This window comes from Meles meles, chromosome 11, assembly GCF_922984935.1.
Source record: "Meles meles chromosome 11, mMelMel3.1 paternal haplotype, whole genome shotgun sequence".
Classification (NCBI taxonomy): Eukaryota; Metazoa; Chordata; class Mammalia; order Carnivora; family Mustelidae; genus Meles; species Meles meles.
In genome coordinates, this window is record NC_060076.1 from 74,283,698 (window position 1) to 74,290,222 (window position 6,525).

Consider the following 6,525-nt stretch of genomic DNA (forward strand, 5'->3'; position numbering starts at 1 on the left):
TAATTGGGTGCTCCCATATTGGGGGCATAGATATTCACAATTGTTAGATCATCTTGGAGGATAGTCCCTTTAAGAATTATGTAGTGTCCTTCTGTATCTCTGACTACAGTCTTTAGTTTAAAATCTAATTTATGTGATATGAGAATCGCTACTCCGGCCTTCTTTTGAGGCCCATTGGCATGAAAGATGCTTCTCCATCCCTTCACTTTCAGTCTGGGTGTATCCTTAGGTTCAAAATGGGTCTCTTGTAGACAACATATGGATGGGTCCTGTCGTTTTATCCAATCTGCAACCCTGTGTCATTTTATGGGCGCATTTAGGCCATTCACATTGAGAGTGATTATTGAGAGATAGGTTTTTATTGACATTGTGTTGCCTTTGTAGTCTTTCTGTCTGTAGATTGTTTCTATATTTCTGTTCAATGATATTCTTAGGATTTTTTTCTCTTTTATAGGAGCCCCCCTTAATATTTCCTGCGGTGTCGACTTGGTGGTTGCATTGTCCTTTAAGCCTTGCCGGTCTTGGAAAATCTTTATCTCTCCATCCATTTTAAATGTCAGTCTTGCTGGATAGAGTATTCTTGGTTGCATGTTCTTCTCATTTAGTATTCTGAATATATTTTGCCGGCCCTTCCTGGCTTGCCAGGTCTCTGTGGAAAGTTCTGACGTCATTCTAATGGGCTTTCCTCTGTACATAAGGAGCTTTTCTGTCCTAGCTGCTTTTAAGAGGGTCTCTCTTGAAACATAATTCCTCATTCTAACTATAAGGTGTCGTGAGGACTTTAGAGAATTTAAAATCTTGGGAGGAAATCTCTCTGCCTCTGGTACATGAACATTGTTTCCATTCGTGAGATTGGGAAAATTTTCATAGACAACTTCTTCCACTATATCTTCTAGACTTCTTTCTTTTTTCTCCCCTTCAGGGATTCCAATAATTCTGACATTGGAACGTTTCATGGCATCGTTTATTTCCCTTATTCTGTTTTCATGGCTTCTGAGCTGTTTGTTCCAGGCTTCCTCCTGATCCTTTCTCTCTATCTGTTTGTCCTCCAGATCACTACTTCTATCTTCTGTCTCAGTTACCCTAGCTTTTAGAGAATTTAGATTAGATTGGAACTCATTGAGAGCATTTTGAACATCATCCCTGGTGGATTTCAGTTCTGCCTTAACATTGTGAACATCATCCCTGGTGGTTTTCAGTTCTGCCCTAATCAATTCTGTTTGGTCATCCATGGCTTTCTCCAACCTAGTTATTGCCTGGATAATTGTTAGTCTGAATTCCTTTTCTGACATATTGTCTATGTCGATAGCCATTAGCTCTGTTGCAGAAGGCCCATCCTCTGTATTTTTCTTCTGTTGGGTATTCCTCCTCCTAGTCATTTTGGAAAGAGATGACTGAACAGATGCAGCTGGACTTATCAATTGTGGTGCAGTCAATGTGCACCCTGGAACGCTTCTGTGCAATCAGGATTCCCCACCCAAATGAGAGAAAAAAGAAAAGAAAAAGAAAGAGAAGAAGAAAGAAAAAAAAAGGGGAAAGAAAAAAGGAAAAAAAGAGAGAGAGAGAGAAAGAGATAGGAAAAAAAGAGAAGATAAAAGAGAAGGCTCAGCCCAAATGTGCCACAAGGTAAGATTTATGAAGTATACAAACAAAAACAGACAAACAAAAAGACTGATAAAAGTATATGACAAGAGAAAAAAATATATATATATAAGCAAAAAAAGGGAAGAACCTCATCAGAAACAACCCCAAGTATAAGATTTATATATTATCAGGACAAACACAAATTCACAGAAACACTGACAGAAGGAAAAATTGGGAGAGTGGTTATAAATTCTCAGTGTGGGTGAGGAAGGTTATTTTCATTCTTCCTGAAGGTATCTTGATGTTTTTGTTAAGGGACTCAACTTTCCTAGGTTACAGGGGGATTAGAACTGGTTTGCCTATAGGGGTAGCATTGACTGGGGAAAGGGGATTACCTTGAAGTTTAACTCTATATGTATAGTAGAAAATAAAAATTAAAAAAGAATAAACTAGACTAAACTAAGTTAAAATTAAAAAAGAATTAAAAAAATTGAAAAGCAAAAGAAAAACATGGGTGTATGTATCAAAAAGTTCAGGTTAGAAGGTTATTAAAGAATTTGATGTACTGGACATCTCAGTGTGGTGGTAAATAGGTTAAAAAATTATCTGTATGTATAAAAAAAAAGAACCAGAATATTGGTAATGAGTTAAAAATAAAAGTTGTATTTATGAAGTCGTGGTGGTTGTTCTCTTGTAGTCTTTTTTTTTTTTTCTTCCTTCCTGGTTGGTTTTCTGGGGGAGGGGCCTGCCACGTGGGTTTTCAGACAATGATGTTCCCTGAGTTATGTCCTCCCACTCCCCTCAAGGGGGTGAGCTCTGAGGAAACTGTTTTTTTCAGCCTTTTGTTCTCTGGGGGTTTTTATGTTCTTTCATCTGCTTTCTCTCGCCTTGACAGCTTTTAATGGTTTTTGGAGGTTTAGAGGAGAGCAAACTGCACCCCGACCTCCCTCTCAGAGAGAAGCCCCAGAATGTTTTGGAAAAGCTGCTGGCTGAGCCGGTTCTGAGTCACTGTCTCTGGGGATGAGGGAGTTCCTCGTTGTACCCAAAACCAGGGCAGCGGTGGCTGTCTAGGCAGCTCCAGACCGCCAGAGAGGTTCCAAGCAGAGATCGCACACTGAGATTTTCCGCTGTCCTGGGCTGGGAATGTCTGGTTTTTCCGGATGCCAGAGCTCCAGGCTAGCGCCTATGAGCACCTCTCCCAAGGGAGGGTGTGGGACGCGAGCGTTTCAGGATTGCCGTCTGGCCAGGCTCCCAGCTCCTCACGGGAGCCAGACCCCACTCGTTCTTGGGCGCGCTGGCGTTCAGGCGCACTGGCGGCTCAGGGACGGAGACCTGATTTCTCCGCAGCACTCTCTCTGGCTCAGTGCCAGGGGAGGCTGTCCTGGGTGGGGGGAATTAGGTCCCTGACCCTAACCACCCAGGTTCCCACTATTACCCCCCATGATCCTTTGCTCTTTGTTTTTTGAGTGCTTTCAACCAGACTCCAAGTTAATGCTGGTCCCCAGACGCAGAGCACTCTTGTGTTGGGGTATTACTTTCCAATCGGTCACCTCTGGTGGCTCCCTCCCCCTTTTGTTTATCTTCCGATATCAGTCCGATGCTCCCAGTCTGCTTTACCTGCCACTGGCATCTTCTGCTCCTGTAGAGATCCAGACGTGTATAATTCTGATCTCAGGCTGATTTCATGGGTGGTCGGAGTTCTTTGGTAGGTAATCAGCTCACTTTAGGGTACAGGTTGAAATGGTGCCTCCTCCTACTTCCCCGCCATCTTGACTCCCCAGATTTTAGCAATTATTAATTGCACAGAAACTTGCAAGCCACTTTTGGGGTTGATGAGGTGCAGTGAGCACATTCTCACAGAACTCATATGCATTTATTGAGTATTTTATAGGCCTTCTTCCCCCTAACCCCTCCCCACAATTGCTCTGCCAATTAATTACTTCTCTCTGGGAAAGGAAGATTAAGTGTTATCAGTCTCTTGCCCATTTCAGCTGGGGGCAATTGAGCTGAGCACTTGTCCCAGGTTTCTGAAGGAGGTAATATCAGAGACAGGTTTAGCACACAGGGGTGTCCTTGTCCCCAAGCCTGTGCTGACCCCACACCTCTCAGCCAAAGCCAGGATTGTTCCTGGTGCCAGATTACGCTCAGAAGTGGTTTCATTTTTTATTAAAGATTTCAGGGATGTGAGGAATGATTAAATATGAGTTCTAAGAGATATAAAAAGATATAGAAAAGACTCAGGGGCCTTCAGCAAAAAATACATGCTGCCATTATTCAAGTTTCTATTCTTATCATAAAGAAACATGCATAGTTAAATTTAGGAGTGATAGTACTGTGGAACTGATGTACTACTATTAAATAACAAAAGAAGTATGTCAATTGGGGACCACTACTACAGGATGACATGTATTTCCCACTACTTGTGAATACACATGCCCTCTTGGTGGGACAATTCACTTACCAGTTACTGAGCCTAGGATTTAATTGTTATGGGCTTTCCTAATTACTTCATGGATTTCAGATTGTGTAAAAATAACCAGTTAGCATCTGTTAGGTAGGGGATTGATTTTGGCCAATCTCACATCCATTTGTAGTCACATTTATAGACTAGAGACTTCCTCCAAGGTCTGTGCTCACACAGAAGAACAGAGAGCCTGAGGAACTGGAGATTCAGAAAATGTAAATCCTTCCCAGAAAGTCTTGTGGGTTTTTTTTTCCTCCCCATTTTTTTTTTTTTTAATTTTTACTCTGGCCTTTGGAAGTTACTCATTCTGGAAATGTTAGCCTACCTACTAAGTCATGAAGGACTTGGTTTGATCCTGAAGTTTGTGAAAGTAAGACACTGTAGCCAAAGTCAGGTTTCAGATTTTCTGGAAAAGTTTCTAAGCAATGGCAACTTGAGAAGTTAAACCAAATACTTTAAGCCTTGCCATTCAAAGTGTGATCCAAGAACCGGTAGCATCAATATTAACTGGCATCTTTCAAAGAAATAGAAGTTTCACACCCCACCAAGAACATGCTGAATCAGCACCTACATTTGAACAAGAACCCTACGAATTTGTATGCTTTTTGAAGATTGAGAACTGCTGTCTTAAAGAATTTCTGGGTCAAGACTATGCTGTCTTTCAGAAGGATACATCTCAAACACATTTGGGTAGGGGAGAAAAGTAGGTGTGTGAGAGAATAACACATCACAGTCCTGGAAGGGAATAAATTTTGCTTTATTAAGAGCAATAATAACTCAACTATAAAATAAACCTAAGTTTTAGGATCCTGAGTCTCACATGCGCCATCTGAAGGGACTTTAGGAAATAGCTATGGTTTTTCTCTTTCAAGTATTCCTTTCCCTTATAACCTTCTTTTGATAACAGCACTCCTCTTTCCTCTTTTCTTTCACTTACTTCATGTGGTATAAAAGGAAGTGCCCTCATCCCAAAATAAAGAGAGATCACAGTGACAACACTGTATCAGCTCCTGAATCCCGCCACATGTGAAGACTACTCTGTGTTTTATTTCTGTGTATGGCAAGAGAGTTCCCTTTTTTCTTAAGCTAGCTTAAATTGAGTTTTTGTAAATGACAGATGTCAATTCTGACAAATGAAAAAGTATAGTAGCCTGTCAATTTTATTTGTTGATGCCTCTTATTCACTGATACCTATGAGTCACCAGGCAACTGAGAAAAAGCTCCAACACAAATGTAAGATTAAAAAAGGAAAGAAAAAAGAGAGAGACATTTCTAAAATTTTTCAAATATTCAAAGTAATAAATGGAAATGTTATGTCTATAAAACAATAACCACCACATGCTATGTAAAACAGAAAAGCAGAAACATTTAAAGAACAAGATAGAATAAGTAAAATATGCTTTAAAAGAAGAAACAGGTTAACTTTATAAATGTTGGAAAACAAAGTAGAAAAAAATCTCTCACTAAAATAAAATGATAAAACAATACAGCAGGAAAAATAACAGAAATTGGAGAATTAATCCAGGAGTTTTACCTTCTCATTGAGAAGAGTTCCAAGAAGAGAGAAAAGGGAAAAGAAAGGGCTGATGTTTACCAAATAATGTAAGAAAATTTCCAAGAACTGAAGGATATGCATTTCAAATCACACAGGTCCACTGAAAGCCAAGAACTATGAATGAAAAAGTACCAAAGTACATCATCATGAAAGGATGTATTATAGAATAGCTAAAATTATCTACATGAAATCCAGGAAATAAGGATTCCAACAGAGGAAGGGTTAAAAAAAAGGTCCCAGAATTATCTCTCCTTCTGACAGAAGGAGAAAGTGAAAGACTAGAGTAAACTGTAGACATGTCGGAGGAGGGTATTGTGGAGGAAGAGTTTACCTTTCATGGTCCTTCTAGCTGGGCTAAGAATCAAATTGACAAGAGACGATTATCAGGAAAAAATCAAATTTAATAGCCTACTTATGGGGAATCCACACAGACATGGAAATTCTAAAGACAGTGAGGCAACATGATGCTTATATGATCTATGGAGAAAGAAAGTGGTATGAGGATCCAAGATGAGAAAGACCATTAGTAGGAAGGTGAAAGGAGATGCTTGGAAAACAAAGGTTGCCTTTTTACTTAAGTAAGTTTCTTAGGTAAAGAGGAATCTCTATTAATAGGTCTTTTGGGGGGGGAGAGATTTTTCTGAAACTGCAGGGTTTGGATTGCTTTTAACTCAAAATAATATTGATGCCAAAGTGGCCCATCTTGGGGCTGCCTGCCTTTGGTCCCTACAAGGGTTACTGAGGGAAAAAAAAAAAAAAACAACAATATTAATTGGTGTTTTGGTATATAGAGATATTTTAAGGATTAGAACAGAACAATTAGACTATTTTGGGGGGGGGGGAAGCCATAGGTTCATAGAGAGCTAAACAAATATTAGAGGAAATGTTTAACTCCAGAAAAAAATACCCCAAAATAAAAGAA